This window comes from Oryctolagus cuniculus, chromosome 1 (assembly GCF_964237555.1).
Source record: "Oryctolagus cuniculus chromosome 1, mOryCun1.1, whole genome shotgun sequence".
Taxonomy (NCBI): domain Eukaryota; kingdom Metazoa; phylum Chordata; class Mammalia; order Lagomorpha; family Leporidae; genus Oryctolagus; species Oryctolagus cuniculus.
The window spans coordinates 166,879,958-166,901,468 of NC_091432.1; the positions used below are offsets into that span (position 1 = coordinate 166,879,958).

At 40.5% G+C, this 21,511-nt stretch overlaps 1 protein-coding gene across 4 annotated transcripts in view; it reads right to left on the reverse strand.

Moving 5' to 3' along the window:
- Positions 1-21,511, reverse strand: part of GLIS3 (GLIS family zinc finger 3) — a 797,279-nt gene that overhangs the window by 757,771 nt on the left and 17,997 nt on the right. The gene's annotated exons all lie outside the window — the stretch shown is intronic.

Below are 21,511 nucleotides of genomic sequence, written 5' to 3' on the forward strand. Positions count from 1 at the left end.
TTACCAAGCGGGCCGGGGCAAATGGCGCCTAACGTGGGGCTCGAGGAACGGGAATTGAACTGAATGTCGCTGGAAGAGCCGGCTGTTTCATTTAGGTCGCTGCCTTGTCTCATAACAGCCACCACCGACAATTTGTCTGTGATACGGGCCCGAAGAAGGTGAGTAAAGACCGGCATAGTGGCCACCGCATCCTAACCCATCCGCGATACAGGCTACGAGGGTAAGTGGAGCAACGAAACTATGGGACAAACACTAACTAAGCAAGAAATGTTTGTAGAAGGGCTAAAAGCCTCACTCAAGATGCGAGGAGCAAGGGTTAAGAAAACAGCGAGCCACAAAACAGTTCATTAATGCTATAGGAATAGTCAGTCCTTGGTTCTCAGAAGGAGTCCTAGATGAGCAATATTGGGATTTGCTGGGAAAAGATTTAAATGTGCATTTAAAGAAATAAAGCAAGCCATGACAAAGGCTGTGAAAACTTTATTGCAGATGTAGAGAATAGGGTTAAAGAAAGAAACCGTAGAGCACTTTATCAGTGCTGTTAAAAAAAATTAAAATTAGTCTTCGGTTTACTGAAGAGGGTGTTGTGGATAAGAAACACTGGTAGATCAGTGTACACTGGACACCCCCCACCCTGCATCTGAATATTTCATTTGAAGTAAATGTTATCTGTCATAAAGTTAATATTACTATGTAAAATGAGGAATTGTGACCAAGTGTCCAGACTACCCATTCTGTTTTTGTATTATGTATTAACTCTATCCCTATTATTGATAGGAATGTTTGGACAGATTATGCTTGGTTTGCTTTACAAAAAAAAATGTAAATCAAAATATGCCGCAAATAGTTAAGATTCCACAAACCTGCAAAAATGTAACAATTACAGATAATAAGAGGCTAATTCCCCCTCAGATATGTTTCAATTTATCCTTAAAACACATTGAATATTATTGTGTTTAATTGCTGGATGTATACTTGTATGAGAAATTTGTATTGTATTCTTATGATGTTAATTACGTCTATACCTTGGTGCAACCCTAGGGCCAAATGTAAGGACAGATTTTTGGGATGGAGAGGCTTGTATCTAGGTTCAGCTCTGGTAGATAAGTAACTCTGCTGCCGAATGACCTTCTCCTGCTCCTTGGGAGCCTGGCCAGTTCCCGGGGAGGATAAAGGAAGGTTTCTGATAAACAGGTGGGCATGCTTCGTGTCTCGGCTCTCTGGCCAAGATCCGGGACAGGATGCACTGCTTGCCTAAAATCTTGGCCATGAGCCACCCTTGTCCTTGGGGGCTTTAAGGGAGAGCCGGAGCAAGCCTCTGCTGCTACCATTTCATCCCGGTGGAACATGCAGTCAAGTTGAATGTTAAACATGTCCATGATGATTAATAATGGTGTTTGATTCTCAGTATGGATTGAAGATTGCCTAGTGATGCCCACGGTACTGTAAATTCTACGAAACATAAGTACAATGCAGACATGGGTCAATTGGCTACTGTTATTGGGGTGTTCTGTGACAGTCCCTTTGATAAGGAATTAGCAAAATGGATTCACTTAAAAACAGAACATTCAGGACCTGCCACTCTGCTTGGTATGTCATTACAAAAGTCAACAAGGAGGGTTATGCCCAATAAACAAGGGTGCTATAAATGTGGGCAGCAGGGACATGTACAAAAATTGTCCAAAAGTCAAAAATCAAACTAAGGCTCCTCCTGGGGTTTGCCTCCGATGCTAAAGAGGAAGACATTGGGCCAATGTCACTCCAAAAGTAATAAAAAAGGTAATTCATTAAAAAAAACAGAGTTCAGGAAACTAGAAGTGGGTCCAGCCTCAGGCCCTCCCTACAGGGATCAGTGGACCATCTTGCTATAGTATCATTAAAGCAATGGAGCCATGTTTATTGCAACATTCTGTTAATCTATACTCCTTTATCTTTCCTCTAAATAATTTTAGTGTGTACTGCAAGGGTTGCAGCGTATTTCTTGCAAATTAAACTGAAAGTAACTAAGTCTGTGCACAGCAGACAGCTGAAAAATAATTTGCTGTCACAAATTGGCATAGTCGGCAGGATCTGCAAGTATACAAAGCAATGCCATTCTTTAAAAAAAAAAAAAAAAAAAAAAAAAACAAACTAAAGTTGCATGTGTAACCTGTGATGTTCCTGGCTGGAAAGACCCTCCGTTCGCTTCCTTGGTGAAAGAATGGGCTCTCTACTCAGGATTGAGTGAGAATTGGGATGGCAAGTTACGGAGTGCACAGCCTCCACAAGTTATTGAGGTTTTGCAATCAGTGCTGGTAAAAAAGGGGAATGAACTATAGGCTTTGGGGAGATAAGGATGGATTTTGTTATCTGCATACTGATGCATGTGCACACAATTAGAAAAAAGCAGTAGAGAATAAATGTAAATTGGGAAAAAGAAAATGCTACCCTTTGGAGTCAAGCCATTAGGTAGTGGTAGGAAAATTATATCAAGCCTTTGTACCACTGCCAGAGACAACTAAGGTTATTCAGTGTAAACAATACAAAATTCCAATACAAAATCTGTACAACACCGAGCCTACAGTCAACAATGTATTTTATATTTATATTTTTGCTAAGAGAAAAAAAAAACAAAGGTTAAATGTAACTTCTGGAGATGGTGGAAGGGTTTTAGGCATAGACTGCAGTGACAGCCCCACAGGTATACATCTCTATCTCCACACTCATCAAGTTGTCTACTTGGGGATGTATAGCTTTTTGTATGCCAATCAATCCTCCAAAGGTGGTTTAAGATAAAAAGAGTCATTGCTAACATTGCATGCTACTTGCTGCACTACACTAAGTATTTTACATGCACAGCATCACTTATTTTGTCTCCTAGTTAGTTACCCCTAGTTACTCCTAGTTAGGCAAATCATAAAACCCTCTTTCTTCCAAATGAGGAAACCGGCCTTGCCAGGTTAAGTAACTTGCCCACATTCACAAAACTAGGACTCAAACATGATTCCAAAGTCTTTTCCTAGCAAGAGACATGGTGCCTCCAAAATGCCTAAAAAGTAAAAGGCAATGCACGGTAGTATCTGATCCTCACCTGTTTAAACCTGTTCCTCTCTGATCACCTTTCATTTGCTACAACGAGTTTACTCCCTGAAGCTCCCCTCTTCCTGCTTTCCCATTCTAGCAAACAGTAATTTAAAATGTGTCTACATGATTGCCCCATCATCGAGCTGCCCATCTCCCCTTCTTTGCAGTGAATATCACTATATCCCTCCTCGTGTCACCTTTAAATCTTTCCTTCAAAATCCAGTTCTCCTAAGAAGCCCTTTCTGTTCCCAAACCAGGTGTCAGAATGAAAATTGGAACCCTGTTTCTCCTCTTCTCACCAAATTTTTGGAGCTGCTTCTTGGTCTTCCCTCTCTTCTTGTCTTTCCTCCCTATTCTTTAATGCCTTAATCCCCTACAGTCTGGCTTCCACATCCACAGCTATTCTGAAACTCCAAGGTAATGTAAGTTCTGCTTGTCAAATCCAAAAGGCATGTTCTCAGCCATCAGTGTTTACCCTTCTGCAAATATCCATCACAATTAATTAGCTTGTACTCCTCCAAGTTCTCTTCCCTCAGCTTTCAAGGCATTCCCAGGTTCTGCTTTGTCCCAAATTTTCCTGCTACTCTCTTCCATCAACTTTGTAACCTCCTCTTCCTCCTGCTCCTCTACTGTAGGTCTCATCTCTGCCTGTGTCAGTCACATGGGGCCCCTCAAATATTTGTGGAATGGGGGCCGGCGCCATGGCACAGTAGGTTAATCCTCTGCCTGCAGCACCAGCATCCCATATGGGCGCCAGTTCTAGTCCCAGCTGCTCCTCTTCTAATCCAGCTCTCTGCTATGGCTTGGGAAAGCGGTGGAAGATGGTCCAAGTCCTTGGGCCCCTGCACACACATAGGAGACCTGGAGGAAGCTGCACCACGATGCCAGCCTTCATTCTTGTGACTTTAACTACCATGTCTATGCAGATGATTCCCAAAAGTGTTTATCCACAACCCCAGGTTTCACTTCCCTAGTCAAACTTCAGATCCTCATTTCCAACTTGTTTTTATTTTATTTTATGAACATAAATTTCCAAAGTACAGCTTATGGATTACAATATCCCCCCCCCATAACTTCCCTCCCACCAACAACACTCCCCTCTCCCACTCCCTTTCCCCTTCCATTCACATCAAGATTAATTTTCAATTATCTTTATATACAGAAAATCAATTTAGCATATATTAAGTAAAGATTTCCACAGTTTACACCCACACAGAAACACAAAGTGTAAAATACTATTTGAGTACTAGTTATAGCATTAATTAAACACCTAATAGTAATTGTGTATTAATTACAGTTCAACCAATAGTTTTAAGTAGAACATAAAAAATACTAAAAGGGTAAAGTATTAAGTTCTTTTTTTCTTTTTTTATTTGTTATATTGGTTTTTTTTTATTTAATAAATGTGAATTTACAAAGTGCAACTTGTGTATTGTTGTGGCTCCCCCCCAACCTCCCTCCCTCCCATGGCCCTCCCCTCTCCCACTCCCTTTCCCATCCTGCCCTTCATCAAGTTTCATTTTCAATTACCTTCATATACTGAAGATCAACTTAGTATATACTAAGCAAGGATTTCAACAGGCTGCACTCACACAACCGCACAAGGTATAGGGTATTGTTTGACTAGTAGTGTTGTTTTTAAAAGTTTCATAGTAAAACACATTAAGGACAGAGATCCTACATGGGAACATGTACCCAGTGACTCCCGTTGTTAACAATTGGCACTCTTATTTATGATGTCAGCAATCACCCGAGAGTCTTGCTATGAGATGTCTAGGCTATGGAAGCCCCTTGAGTTCACCAACTCTGAACTTGTTTAGTCAAGGCCGTATCACAGTGGAGGTTCCTTCCTCCCTTCAGAGAAAGGCACCTCTCTCCTTGATGGCCTGTTCCTTCTGCTGGGGTCTTGTTCACCAGGATCTTTCATTTAGATTGGTTTTTGCCACCGTGTCATGGCTTTCCATGCCTGTGAGACTCTCATGGACCTTTTATCCAGATCCGAATGTCCCAAGGGTTGATTCTGAGGCAGGAGTGCTGCCATTCTATGAGTCTGCTGTGTGTCCTGTTTTCCCCGCAGGATCCTTCTCTCCCTTTTAATTCTATCCTTCATTATTTGCTTACACTGGTCTTATTTGTGAAATCTCATCGACACATACCCTATCTTTTTGGTCGGTTGTGTATTTATACTTACCACTTTACCAAGTGCGCTGACTTTGGTACCTGCCTCCTTGGTAAGATTGAGTTGAAATCCCCTGTCACATTTCTAGTTCCACCATTGGAGGTAAGTCCGAGTGAGCATGTGCCAACCTATATATCTCCTCCCTCTCTTATTCCCACTCCTATGTTTAACAGAGATCACTTTTCTGTTAATTTTTAAATGCCTAAAAATGATTGTGCATTAATTACAGAGTTCAACCAGTGGTCTTATGTAGAACAAACAGAGCAACAACAACAACAAAAATACTAAAAGGAATAAAATAGTAAGTTGTTCCTCAACAGTCTAGACAAGGGCTGATCATGTCCTTGTCTCTCATAGTGTCCATTTCACTTCAATGGGTATCATTTTAGATGCTCGTTTAGTTGCCATCGATCAGGGAGAACATATGATATTTGTCCATTTTGGACTGGCTTATTTCACTCAGCATGATGCTTTCCAGCTTCCTCCATTTTGTTGTAAATGCCCGGATTTCATTGTTTTTTACTGCTGTATAGTGTTCCATAGAGTACATATCCCATAATTTCTTTATCCAGTCATCTGTTGATGGACATTTAGGTTGCTTCCATGTGTTAGCTGTTGTGAATTGAGCTGCAACAAATATTGAGGTGCAAATGGCTCTTTTTTCTCCCCTTTAATTCCATTTAGGTAAATTCCAAGGAGTGGGATGGCTGGGTCCTGTGGTAGCGCTATATTCAGGTTTCTAAGGACTCTCCAAACTGTCTTCCATAGTGGCTTTACCAGTTCGCATTCCCACCAACAGTGGATTAGTGTCCCTTTTTCCCCACATCCTCGCCAACATCTGTTGTTGGTTGATTTCTGTATGTAAGCCAATCTAACCGGAGTGAGGTGAAACCTCATTGCGGTTTTGATCTGCATTTCCCTGATGGCTAGGGATCCTGAGCATTTTTTCATGAGTCTGTTGGCCATTTGGATTTCCTCTTTTGAAAAATGTCTGTTAAGGTCCTTGGCCCATTTTTTAATTGGGTTGTTTGTTTTGATTTTGTGGTGTTTTTTGATCATTTTATAGATTCTAGTTGTTAATCCTTTATCTGTTGTGTAGTTTGCGAATAACGTCTCCCATTCTGTTGGTTGCCTCTTCACTTTCCTGTTTCCTTTGTGGTAAAGAAACTCTTCAATTTGAGGTAATCCCATTTGTTTATTTGATCTTTGATTACTCGTGCCTCCGGGGTCTTCTCCAGGAATTCTTCACCTGTTCCAATATCTTGAAGGGTTTCCCCTATGCTCTCAATTAGTTTCATGGTGTCATGGCACATCTCTAATTCTCTGATCCATGTTGAGTGGATTTTTGTATAAGGTGTAAGGTAGGGGTCTTGCTTCATACTTCGACATGTGGACATCCAGTTTTCCCAGCACCATTTGTTGAAGAGGCTGTCCTTGTTCCAGGGGTTGGTTTTAGGTCCTTTGTTGAATATGAGTTGGTCATAAATGTTTGGATTGATCTCCGGTGTTTCTATTCTGTTCCATTGGTCTATCCATCTGTTTTTGTACCAGTACCACGCTGTTTTGATTATAACTGCCCTGTAGTATGTCTTGAAGTCTGGAATTGTGATGCCTCCGGCCTTGTTTTTATTGTAGAGGATTGCTTTAGCTATTCTCAGTCTCCTGTTTCTCCATATGAATTTCAGCATTGTTTTTTCTAGGTCTTTGAAGAATGACTTTGGTATTTTGATTGGTATTGCATTGAACTTGTAAATTGCTTTTGGGAGAATGGACATTTTGATGATATTGATTCTTCCAATCCATGAGCATGGCAGGTTTTTCCATTTGTTTGTGTCGTCTTCTATTTCTTTCTTTAGTGTTTTGTAATTTTCATCATAGAGGTCTTTGACATCCTTGGTTAAATTTATTCCAAGGTACTTTATTGTTTTTGTGGCTATCGTGAATGGGATTGATCTTAGAAGTTCTTCCTCGGCCCTGGCATTATCTGTGTATACAAAGGCTGTTGATTTCTGAGCATTGACTTTGTATCCTGCTACTTTACCTGCTACTTTACCAAACTCTTTTATGAGTTCCAATACTCTCTTATAGGAGACTTATCGGGTCCCCTATATATATTATCATGTCATCTGCAAATAGGGATAGTTTAACTTCCTCCTTTCCCATTTGTATCCCTTTAATTTCTTTTTCTTGCCTGGTGGCCCTGGCTAACACTTCTAGGACTATATTGAATAGCAATGGTGAGAGTGGGCATCCCTGTCTGGTGCCAGTTTTCAATGGAAATGCCTCCAACTTTTCCCCATTCAATATGATGCTGGCCATTGGTTTATCATAAATTGCCTTAATTGTGTTGAAGAATGTTCCTTCTAACCCCAATTTGCTTAGGGTTTTCATCATAAAAGGGTGTTGTATTTTGTCAAATACTTTCTCTGCATCTATTGAGATAATCATATGATTTTTGTTTCTCAATTTATTAATGTGATGTATTACATTGATTGACTTTTGAATATTGAACCATCCCTGCATATCAGGGGTAAATTCCACTTGGTTTGGGTGAATGGTCTTTCTGATGTGCAGTTGGATTTGGTTTGCCAGAATTTTGTTGAGTATTTTTGCATCTATGTTCATCAGGGAGATAGGTCTGTAGTTTCTTTCTCTGTTGTGTCTTTTCCGGGCTTAGGAATTAAGGTGAAATTGGCTTCATAGAAAGAATTTGGGAGGATTCCCTCCCTTCCAATTGTTTTGAATAACTTGAGAAGAACTGGGGTTAGTTGTTCTCTATATGTCTGGTAAAATTCAGCGGTGAAGCCATCCGGTCCTGGGCTCTTCTTTTTCGGTAGTGCATTTATTATTGATTCAATTTCTTCCATGGTTATGGGTCTGTTTAGATTTTCTATATCTTCACGGCTCAGTTTAGGAAGGTTGTATGTGTCCAGGAATCTATCCATTTCTTCCAGATTCCACAATTTGTTAGCATACATCTCTTTGTACTGGTTTCTGATGATTCTTTTTATTTCTGTTGTGTCTGTTGTTACATTTACATTACTATCTTTGATTTTACAGATTTGGGTCTTCTCTTGCCTTTTTTTGATTAGTTGGGCCAATGGTGTGTCGATTTTGTTTATTTTTTCAAAGAACCAGCTCCTGGTTTTGTTAATCTTTTGTATTTTTTTTTGTTTGTTTCAATTCTGTTTATTTCTTCTCTGATCTTTAGTATTTCTTTCCTCCTTCTGGATTTGGGCTTGATTTGCTGCTGTTTTTCTAAATCCTTGAGGTGCATGGAGAGTTCATTTGTTTGGTTCCTTTCCAGCTTCTTGATGTAGGCACCAATTGCTATAAATTTTCCTCTTAGCACTGCTTTTGCTGTGTCCCACAGGTTTTGATAGGTTGTGTTATCATTTTCATTTGTTTCTAGAAAGCTTTTGATTTCTCTTTTAATTTCTTCGATGACCCACTGTTCATTTAGAATCATGTTGTCCATTCTCCATATATTTGCATATGGTGTAGAGATTCTTGGGTTGTTGATTTCGAGTTTCACTGCACGATGGTCTGAGAAGCCGCATGGTATAGTTTCAATTTTTTTGAATTTGTGGAGGCTCCCTTTATGGCCTAGCATATGGTCAACCCTAGAGAACGTTCCATGTACTGGGGAAAAATACATGAACTCTGTGGCTGTGGGGTGGAAGGTTCTGAAGATATCTATTAGGTCTATTTGGTCTATAGCATCAATTAACTCTGTTGTTTCCTTGTTGAATTTATGACTGGTTGTTCTGTCCATTGCTGAGTGGGGTGTTGAAGTCCCCTGTTACTATTGTATTTGAATCTGTATCTCCCTTTAAATCCTTTAGTAATTCTTTCAAGTCTGGGGTGAGTCTGATTAACTTACCCCTGAATGTGATTTGTCGTTTTTCTCTGGCACATTTTAGGATTTGTTCTTTGTGTGTCACCGAGCTGAGTGTTGCCACAATATGTCGCGGTGAATTTCTCTTCTGGTCTACCCTGTTCAGAGTCCTGGCTATCTGTTGAATTTGCCTGTTGTTATCCAGCTGCCTTTGTTTGAAGTTTTCTGATATTATTTCATTGAAAACACCTTCCAATCCATTCTCTCTTTCCACCCCCTCAGGGACTCCTATTATCTGAACATTACACCGTTTGATTGAATCTTGTAGGTCTCTGACCGTATTTTTTTTTTAATTTCTTCTTCCTGCGTTTGAACTGACTGTATTATTTCTGGAAGTTTGTCTTTGAATTCTGATATTCGCTCTTCTATTTCATCTGTTCGATTTCTGAGGGATTCCACGGTGTTTTTTATATGGCCAATTGAGTTTTTCAATTCCAGTATTTCATTCTGGCTTCTCTTTAGGATCTCTAATCCTTGGGCTTGTTTTTCGTTCAACTCTCGACACTGTTTCTCATTATTTCTAAGTATTCTGATTATTAATTTTCTGAATTCTTTTTCTGGCATGGTTTCAAATTCTTCTTCTTCTTCAGCCTTTGTTATGGTTGGTTTAGCCTGCTCTATTGGCGAGTTTATATGTTCTTCTATATTCTTATTGTGGGTTTTTGTTTTGCTTTTTGGCATTCCGTCTGGGTGGTTTTTCAGGTAGACTGGTGTCAGGGCTATGAGCTGCCCTCCGTTGCTGCCCACCCCTGCGCAAGGAGTGTCATGTTGTTCCACTCCATCCTTGGGCTCCGCCTCCAAAGGTTAGTGCCGAGGCAGAGGCAGTTCTCCTTTAAGCCCGAATGAAAACAAACAAGATGGCTGCTTCCTGCATTAGTGCCCAGGCAGAGGCAGTTCTCCTTTAAGCCCGAATGTAAACAAACAAGATGGCTGCTTCCCGCCCGCTGCAGCTCTGACCTGGGGGAGGGATCCTGGCCTGCCTAGACCCTCTACTAGTCCCCCTGAATCGCGCACTCTTTCTGCAGGCGCCACTCACTCTGTTCCATTTTTTATTTCCTCCCCCACTCAGTCGTGCGTGTCTCAGTGTCCGTCCCAGGGTGGGTTGGGGGAGGGGCGAGGTGGCTATTACAGCAGTGCTGGGCGAGCTCCCTGTCTCACCTTGGCTTCCAGCGCTGGTGCGCAGACACTCCTGCTGGTGTCCTGCTCTTCAGGCGTCTATGTCCTCCTCGCAGGTCCACCCTGCCTCCCCTGTTTTGGAAGAGCTTCCCTTTCCCTGAAACTACAAACTCTCACCCGTCTTTGAACCTTCCCTTCCCAGACCATCGGCGTGCTCCCTCCCTATTCTGCGATCTTCTGTCCAGAGTGTTTCTTAAAGTAATTGTCATTCTATGAATCTGCTGTGTGGATTGTTTTCCATGTTGGACATTCCCTCCTTTTTAATTCTATTATTACCAGGCACATGATGGTATCTATATGATCTCTTTAACACATAATCCTATCTATATGTTCATTTTAACACCTACTATGATCATTTTAACAATTAAGATGGCATTTTACTACCAATTTTGGAATTTGGAGCCCCATAACAAGTTTTTAAATTCTACTCTTAGAAGTAAGTCCTAATGTATACAGAACTATCCAGCTTTACAGTAAAAAACTTCCTCTTCCCCCTCTTATTTTTTACTGAGATCTATTTTCAATTGACTTTATATACATGATTAACTCTATGTTAAGTAAAGAGTTCAACATATAGCATGAAGAATAAAAAGACAAAAAAACAAAGAAATCAACACTGTTCCTCAACACTCAAGACAAGGACTGTTCAAGTCATTGCTTCTCAACGTGTCAATTTCATTTCTACAGCTTTTGTTTTAGGTCCTCTATTAGTTCTCACAGATCAGGGAGAACCCATGGTATTTGTCCATTTGGGACTGGATTAGTTCACTAAAGTATGATGTTTTCCAGATTCATCCATTTTGTTGCAAATGACTGGATTTCATTTTTTTTACCACTGTATAGTATTTCACAGTGTACATATTCCATAATTTCTTTATTCAGTCTTCAGTTGATGGGCATTTAGATTGATTTTTATGTCTTAGCTATTTTGAATTGAGCTGCAATAAACACAGAGGTGCAGATAGCTCTTTTGTTTATTGATTTCATTTCCCTTGGGTAAATTCCCAGGAGTGCAATGGCTGGGTCATATGTTAGGTCTATATTCAGATTTTTGAGGTATCTCAATACTGTCTTCAATAGTGGTTTTACCAGTTTACATTCCCCCATATCATCTCTAGCATTTGTTGTTTGTTGATTTCTGTATGAAAGCAATTCTAACTGGGGTGAGGTGAAACCTCACTGTGATTTTGATTTACATTTCCCTGACAGCTAGTGATCCTGAACATTTTTTCATGTGTCTGTTGGCCATTTGGATTTCTTTTGAAAAATGTCTGTTTAAGTCCCTGGCCCATCTCTTAACTGGGTTCTTTGTTTTGTTGTTGTGGAGTTTCTTGATCTCTTTGTAGATTCTGGTCATTAATCTTTTGTCAGTTGCATAGTTTGCAAATATATTCTCCCATTCTGTCAGTTGCCTCTTCACTTTCCTGTTTCTTTTGCAGTACAGAAGCTTCTCAATTTCAAGGGACTTAAACAGACTCCCTTTCAATTGCTTTGAATAACTTGAGAAGAACTGGAGTTAGTTCTTCATTAAATGTCTGGCAGAATTCAGCAATGAAGCCATCAGTTCTGGGCTTTCCTTTATTGAAAACATCTTTATTACTGATTCAATTACATCTTGGTTATGGATCTGTTTAGGTTTTCAGTTCTCAGATTTGCCATATACTAGCCATGAGACTCTTTCTAAATTTCTCCTTCTCTTCTAACTTTGGGTTCCTCAGCCTACAGATATATACTGGGTTTTATGAGAAGTAATGAGAAAAAGTTCCAGGGCCATCACAGAAGAGCCTGCAAGTTATACTTAGTTTTATTATGTTCAGTGCAACAGCCAGCCCAGAGTAAGGTCTCAAAAAGTTGGCCATACTCTTTCATTTTTATTTTGTATTGCCTACCAACACAGAAAAAACACTATCATAAGAAAGTAGAAGGTTTCTTTGTACACAAATTGACAAAGACACCCACAACAATTCACTTGGATGTCTGCTTTGCTTGCTGTTCTTTCCAAACAAAAGCATGCCAGGCACTACACCACCACATGTAGTAGACATTCTAGCAGACATGAAGTATCTTTCTGGAAAGCATCCCCAGTTGCCAAGAACCAAACCTTTTGAGGCAAATCTGTGCTAAGAAAAAAGAAAAAGAAAAACAAACAAACAAAAAACTCCAATAGAGATGTCAGGCTCTGGAGTCAGTGAGACATGGGTTCAAAGATCCAGTCCTTCCACTGAGTGTTCTTGAGTGAGTCTCTTCATCTTGCTCAGCCTCTCTGTTCTTGTGTTGTCAGTGCAGATACTTTATACATTGAGATATGTAATGCTAAGCATAGTTCTAGAAGACAGCAAGTGCTCAATAATTGCTAGGTAGTTTATTTTCAACCCCAGAGCAACTAGAAATGTATGTGTTCTACATAACACTATCCAAATAATCACTCACTGACTCCCAGAGGTAATTTTGCTATTAACTTATATGAAGTTAATCCTGTGAAGTAGGCTGAACTGCCTCACCTTAAGGGAGGGTAAGATTCTGCATCTAGATGCAACCAAATGTCCCCTGACTGTAGAGTGACCTACCTTCCAATTTGTGCAAGATAGACCTGGGTATAATTATCAATAGGCTCCCATTATATTCTGAAAGTGTGCCAGCTTAGACAATGAAGCATATGCTTAACCCTTTTTAAATAAAGGAGAATCTTTATATGGGAGATTCTTTATTTTATTTTGCCTCAATGCTTATTCACTGGGGTTTAGTTTTGTTCTCTCTTTAGTTTTTGAAACAACTGTTAAAGTATAGAACTTCTGTGGTTCTAAGTCCACACATCAAGTAGTCTGTGATACTGTCCAGACTTGGGAGCCAGGAATAAACTGTAGGCCTTTTTTTCAAAAGACAAATCACATGAATGAAGAGGGTAGTGGAGCGAGGCCATGTCTCACAGAAGCAATTACTGTGGTTTATGGAGACCCAGACTGCCCCCTTGTAATCAAGGAACAATACTTTACATGCCTCTGGCAGTTTATAATTTCAAATGCACTTTTGGGGCCAGCACAGTGGCATAGCAGGTAAAGCTGCCGCCTGCAGTGCCAGCATCCCATATGGATGCCACTTCGAGTCCCAGCTGCTCCACTTCCAATCCAGCTCTCTGCTATGGCCTGAGAAAGCAGTGGAAGATGGCCCAAGTCCTTAGGCCCCTGCACCCGCATGGGAGACCCAGAAGAAGCTCCTGGCTCCTGGGGTCAGATCAGTGCAGCTCCGGTCATTGCGGCCAAATGGGGAATGAACCAGCAGATGGAAGACCTCTCTCTCTCTTTCTCTCTGCCTCCTACACTTTCTGTGTAACTCTGACTTTCAAGTAAATAAATCAATCTTAAAAAAAGATAAAATAAACGCACTTTCACATTTATCATCTAATTTCACTCTCAGAAGCAAGTGCCATCTATGGTTCCACCATCTTACCTCCACCAGCGATCTCCACACAAGCGAACGACTCCCAGGGCAGTTCCTTCATGTGGCTCAGAGGTCTTCTGATGCTCACCCACTGCCCATCTCAACATCCCAATCCCTGCCTTCCTCAGGTTCTTGACTCTCACTTTCCATCTTCTCCCATGGATGGCTTTCTTGTCCCATTTTGAACCTGCTCTCCACCCCCACCCACCCCCAGGCCATACTGTCCAGCCTTGTTCATCAGCCTCCTGAAATCAAAGCCAAGGATCAGAGGTGCCTTGGCTAGGGCTCCACCCAAGGAGACCTGCCCTTTGTCTACATTCTGTCCATGTAGAAACGAGGACAAGACATGACTCTCATTTTACACATGAGGAACTGAGCAGGGAGAACCAATGATTTGCCAAGATCCCACCCCAGGGTGTGTGGGGCAAGTGGGTCAGTGACCAGTGTACACTCCTTCTACTACAGCAATGCTTCTCAGATTTCAACATGCACTTGCAAAATCAGCTACAGAATTGGTAGAGACCAGAACAAAATGACAATGTTTGAAAAGCAAGAAGAATGTTTTTACTTCTCAGGTCTCCCTCTGGACTCATTGGGATGTTTTCAAATTTGCTTTTAACCTGGGATCCTCCCCGACAGTGATAATCACAGGGCAAGCACAGACCCTCAAAGGTGCATAGAGCTTCACTTGCAGTTGGGCACATGAAGCAGACACAACTGACCCTGACCCTCCTTACACACAGGCCCAGGTCCCCACAGGCAGCAGAAGGTAGCAGTGGCACTGAATGGGGACAAGTGGTGCAGTGACTATCCTGGCAGAAGGTGGGACCATGCATGAACTGAGATTCCAAGTGCACTGTGCATGCTTGAGTATCCATCAGACATCACTTACCAAGCAGTGATTCAAAGATAAAACTAACATGAATGTCAAGATGGCAATTACAGACTATTAAATCTCAGCGCAGGACACCCCTTCTGAACTTGGGATCCTGTGCAATCACTCCTCACACAGCCAGGAAGCCAGCAGCATGCAGATGAATCAGCTGAGATCTTGATTCACAGGCCCAGGGTGGCCCTGAGACCATGTGTTTCCCAGAGGAATCTAAAACTGCTGGTCCTCAGGCTATAAGGGAGCAAGTTCCTACATCATTTTTAACTTATTTATTATGTCAGAGCCAATTACCAACTCTCTATTTCTTGCATTATTCAAATAAGGCAGCCATGAAAATAGGTGTTAAATACAAGTCACCATCCATTGTGTCTTTAAAATGTGATGACTCGGAAGTAGCTAATCTATTCACATCCATGATAGCCCACCTGCTTGGGTTCAGAGACTTCAACCAGCAACACAGAGCATATATTGGTGGCCACAATGCAAAGACTCCCTGACTCTTCCCCAGGTACTCTGAGCTGCCCTTGCTCAGCGAAGCCAAAGGCTGAGAACCAGCAAGGAACATTTTCCAAAACAAGAGCAAGGGCCCACTGCTTAGCTCTTGGATCGATCTGACAGCTGAATGGTTTGTTTTTAAAGGCAAACTCTATGAGGAAAGGTGTCAGGGACTTCTCAGAACTCCTGTAGCAGGAGAGCTCAGATCATAGTACCCTATTCTGGTGCTGTGGCACAGTGGGTAAAGCAGCCAGCATCCAATCTGAGTGCTGGTTCAAGTCCTGGCTTTGGATCAGCCCAGCTCTGGCTATTGCAGCCATTTGAGGAGTAAACCAGTAAATGGAAGATTTTCTCTCTCTCTCTCTCTCTCTCTCTCTCTCTCTCTCTTTCTGCCTCTCTTTCTCTGTACCTCTTTCAAATAAATAAATAAATCTTTAAAAATAAGACAAAATAGGAGAAGGAGGAGGATGAGGGGTAGGAATGTGGGTGGGAGGACTAGACAGTGGGAAGAATTACTATATTCCTAAAGCTAGAATTCTGAAATGCATGCAAATAAATAAAATAAAAAATAAAATAGTACCCTGTTCAATGTAAACCTATACAGCACATAACATAGAGTGAGATCACCAGCAAACTGAGCCTCAGTATCTTCACTCCTAAAATGGGTCCAATTACACTTGCCCTGCCTCAAAGGAGGAAGCCTTTCATCAAATCACATGGGATAATCAATGTGAAAGACTGTGACCTACATAGTACTATAGAAGTCCAAGACTGTTCTTGTTTAACAGTCAAAAAATACTACAGGTGACTAATGGCTGTCACATTTCAGCTTCATGTCCAGTAGAATTTGAGGTGTGTTGGGGAGGTTGGGAGTGGGTTACTGGAATATACTGTTTCTTTTAAAGGTGGAATGTTACCCGACTGACAAATTGCTTTTATAACTGGAACAAGTCCTGCCTGCTATTTAGTAATACTTAGAAATCCATCATCAATTTGATTTATACCCAACAACAATAAATCACACAAAGTTACCTTGTGTAACCCAGTGAGTAAACAAACTAAACATTGTGTTTCACCTGCCTTGTTGGTGAGACAAAATGAAAACACTGGCTTCCCCAAATCCAATAATACCTTTGGTTTCTGGCGAGTACATTATTTTGGGAATCTTTCATGGAATATTTACTTTATTTGCTCTAATTCTGCAAGAAGCCACATTGGAATTGCAAAGAAATATAAATGATTAAAAAGTAGAAGTAAAAAAAAAAAGTAACTGGGGCTGGCACTGTGGCTCAGCAGGTTAAAGTAGCAGTCTGCAATGTCAGCATCTAATACGGGTATTGGTTTGAGTCCTGCTGCTGCTCTGCTTCCCATCCAGGTCCCTGCTAATGTGTCTGAGAAACCAGTGGAAGATGGCCCAAGTACTTGGGCCCCTGCACCCATGTGGGAGACCTGGAAAACACTCCTGGCTATTGGCTTTGGCCTGGCATAGCCCTGGCCTTTGCAGCCATTTAGGGAGTGAACCAGCAGATGGAAGATCTCCTCTCTCTCTCTCTCTCCTTTCCCCTCTCACCTCACTCTCTGCCTCCCCTTCTCTCTCTCTGCAACACTTTCAAATAAATAAATCTTTAAAAAACGAAAAAAAGAAAGAGGGGATGGTGCTGCGGCACAGTGGGTTAAAGCCCCAGCCTGCAGCACCAGCATCCATATGGGCACCGGTTGGAGTCCCAGCTGCTCCTCTTCTGATCCAGCTCTCTGCTGTGGCCTGGGAAAGCAGTAGAAGATGGCCCAAGTCCTTGGGCCCCTGCACCCACGTGGGAGACCTGGAAGAAGCTCCTGGCTTCAGATCAGCTCTTCTCTGGCCATTGTGGTCATTTGTGGAGTATACCAGCACAATGGAAAACCTCTCCCTCTCTGGCTCTACTTCTCTCTGTAACTCTGTCTTTCAAATAAAGAGAGGAGAGGAAGGGAAGGGAGGGGAAGGGAGGGGAGAGGAAGAGAAAGAAGAGCAACCAAGTAGTTTGCCCAAAATTTTTTCAACTAATATATTAACTTAATTTCTTCAAAAATGGGGGACCCCAAATGCTACTCTTACCCTGGATCCAACATGGCTTCTTTCAAGGTGTGCATACTGGGGTTCACAGACTTCCTCATTGCCTATTCTTTTTCCAGGGATGAATAGTCATGAGGGATACTATAGGCAAGTAGCATCTTAAGTCATGGGCAGTATTTTAAAATTTATGATGTGGCAGAGGGACAAAAACCTGAAGGTAACTGACCCACTGAAGAATCAAGCTGTAATGTAAGCCCCAGATTCTAACCAATTAGACTAGTCAACCACAAATTGGGAGAAATAAAAATACAATTTGCTGTATTATTTAAAGTATACTCATGTTTAGACCTCCCAGGTTTGCACAATACACTATCTTCCTTAAACCGGGTCTTTCCAAGAGACACCAGACTTAAGTGACACAAAAGAGTTTTTTAATCCCAATTAGTTTGGTGTCCTTTGTTGATATTATTCTGTTTTTTTCTGACCAACAATAATGAATAACCCACAGACGCTAATGAATAACTAACTCCCTTTGTCTCCAAGGACAGCAGAGCCCAACAAGAAATGTCAGAGGCCCTGCGGTAAAATAAAAACCTTTATAATGAAAACCTTCCCAATTATATAGTCCTCTGGGTACTGCAAATGTAGAATTGTCTTAAATATTTAAATAGTTGTGTCAAATGTGCTTAAAGTGGGGATCATAAAACCGATTTCCCAGATGCTTTGAAAAATGCATTTCTTACCAGTCTAATTACAATCAGTAACTGCTGGAGCAGGAAGTAGGGGGAATGCTATTATTGGTACAATATAAGCAGGATCCTTTACTCACAAATCCTACCAGAGAGCTGCCAATTGCTCAATGTCTTCCATGTGTACTCTGAGGCCCTGAGAAATAAGCACTCTTATCTCAGTACCTTAAAAAACTCATATATGGTAAACTATCAATGTTAAATCTAATTTCTATTATCTCAAAAACATAAAGCTAAAAGTAATTTTATTGTAGGACAGAGCAAATAAAAACAAGTTATGTCACTAAAAAGCAGGTACACAGTGGCAAGCATGCAATGAGGAATTATAAAGAAGAACCCAGCATTGTTACATTTCAACAAGAATTCATTATCTTTTTCTAATACATTTCCTAGCTCTGTGCACAGAAATGGCTTAACAGCAATGACATCCCAGAGTTAATAAGGACAGTCACGTGGTTTTCCAAATACTGTCCCCCAATAAGAGGGACAGGGAAATACAAGGGAGCCTAGAACATCTTGCCTGAAAACAAGTTAGTGTTTAATGGGAACATATCAAACAGAGAGAAGAACTGACCACAAAGGGCTCCCAATGGCCAAATTTGGGACAATTTGAGCATCAGAAATAAATAATGATGATAATGAATTATAGCACAGTAAATATTAAAAAGGAACACATGTAACTACAATTATTCTCAAAAAGAAGAGGGAGAAAGGCTCTCCTTTCCAGAAGAATACCAATTAACAGAGAGGGAAGGATAGAATCCAAAACCCATCAGTATGCAATTAACAATAAAAACTGATTCACACAACAATCATCGATAGATGCTATGAAAGGCTGCTGGAGAACAAGATATTCCTATAAGATTATTTATTAATTTTGAAAGGGAAAAAGTGTCCTGCACAATGCAGAGATCAGGTGACACCACTTCAACAAGGTGATCAAATGTAGCATCATGAACACCAGGATGAAGGAATATCCAGGGCTTCCTGGTGCAGTGTCACAGGTGGTACACAAATCACCTATGCAGGGTTCCTGCCAAAAATGTTTACCCTAAAACTTATCAGGAAGAAGTGATCAGACACAACAATCGTGGAACAACACAACTGACCTGAACTCTTAAGATATCAACATACTTTGGCATGAAACACAAAGATAAGGCAGGGGAGAGGGCTGGTTTAGATTAAAGAACACTAAAGACATGACAACCAAATGTAATACATGATCTTTGATTAGGTCTTTGTGTGGCAGTAAAGGACATTTGTATTTTAAATGGGGAAAAGAAATTATGTATATTATAAATAATAACTGGCATAAAATATAAAATAATATAATAGCAATTTGATGATAGATTATAAGATATAACTATAAATAATAGTTACAGCAAAGTTGAATTCCTTGGTTCTAATGGACATATTTTGGTTATATAGATACTTAAGAATTTGTGAATAATATATCACAATGTCTACAACTACAACTTACTTTGACTTGAGAGAGATAAAGGTGGAAAAAATGCTTTAAAAAAGGCAAATAATTGTTTTAAAAAATAGAGAATACAAAATAAAATAAGATAGCAGCAAGTTTAAAAGAAGATAAACTCAGGACCAAAGAATGAGCCTATTCAAGAATTAAGTTATGTAATAGTTAGCTGATTTTAGTGAGAATAACTGGGCAGGGCTCCTGTTTAAATTCTGTCCTGTTGAAAGGGGACAGATTTGGGGAGAGTTGGCTGTTTTTTAGCTTTTTTGCCCTTTGTCCTTTTCCCTTCCTCCTTCACTATTTTCAGTAGACACCACTGTAGCTTGAGCTGGTGTACAGCAGTGCAATTGCACAAACATGCAGAAAAGACTGAGGACAGCTCCATGATCTTGGACCTGACACAGCTGAACTGCCGCTCCTCAGCAGCAATCGCCTACTCCAGCATTCTCTATGTGAGAGAAAAATCAACTCCTATGATAGAGGTTCCCATATGTCCTCAGTTCATGGCATGCTTGGTGCCTCAGCCATTTTTTTCATAGTGCCCCCAGGTCAAAAGAAACACCCAACAGTTGTGTTTATTAAGTAGTTAGGTGTTAATAACTTAATAGCATTTATATATTGACAACTGTTTGGGGGAAAATGCACATAAATTAAAACAAACATGGTATTTTTATTTCATTCTTAATTTTATTTCATTCTCAACCACAATTACTGATGTAATGTGTTTCAGTTGTACATTCTACTACTTCTCAAAGCTTGGAATCTGATTGGACACTACAACCCTCATTTCCTGTTCCAAGTTGACTTCACTTACTACTTGTTTTTAAAACAGTGGTAAAATATAAAGAACATAAAATGCATCATCTTTTTTGGTATAGCTATTTTTTATTCTTTTTATTATTTAATAAATGTGAATTTACAAAGTGCAACTTTTGTATTGTTGTGGCTTCCCCCCCACCAACCTCCCTCCCTCCCACGGCCCTCCCCTCTCCCACTCCCTCTCCCATCCCACCCTTCATTGAGTTTAATTTTCAATCACCTTCATATATAGGAGATCAACTTAGTATACCCTAAGCAAGGATTTCAACAGGCTGCCCTCACACAACCACACAAGGTATAGGGTGTTGTTGGACTAGTAGTGTTGTCTTTAAGTTTCATAGTAAAACACATTAAGGACAGAGATCCTACGTGGGAAGCCTGTACCCAATGACTCCCATTGTAGATTTAACAAAATGCATTATCTTAACCACTTATAACTGTACAGTTCAATGGCCTGAAATTCATTCCTATTATACAACTATCACCACCATCCATCTTTAGAACTTTTTCATCCTCCCCAACTGAAACTGTGTACCATCAAACATTAATTCCCTAATCCCCTTCCTTGAAACCTTGGCAACCACTAGTCTTTCTGTCTTCATGACTATGCCAAAAACTTCATATAAGAAGACTCACACAGTATTTGTCAATTTGTGACTGACATATTTCATTTAGCATCATTTCCTGAAGGTTCACCCTTGTTGTTTTTTTGCATGTATCATAATTTCCTTTCTTTTTGAAAGTTTGCTTTTTCCTTGTATATTTACTTAGGAGACAGAGAGACAAACATAATAGAGAGAACTCTTAACCCACTAATTGACTTCACAAATGGCTGCAATGTCTGGGGCCAGACTGGGCTGAAACCAGGAAACAGGAAAGCAATCCAGATCTTCTGCATGGACGTATGGAACCTGATTACTTGAACTATTGCCACTGTCCCCGCCCCCCCACATCCACCCCCCAGTATGCATTATCAGGAAGCAGGAGTCAGAAGCCAGAGCCAGGCATCAAACCCAGTACTCACAAACATTTGATAACTAGTGCCTTAACCACTAAGCTAAAACCCTCTCCCAGAATTTACTTCCATTTTAAGGCTGAGCATTTCACTCTAAGTATTCCATTCAATCATATATTCATGGGTTGTTTATGTGTTTTGGCTTTTATGAATAATACTAAGAACATGGGTATATAAAGTGCTTGCTTTTTTATCACAATTACTGAAAATGTGGCTACCTAAAGATCTGACATCACTAAAGGAAGCATAGTACGATTTAT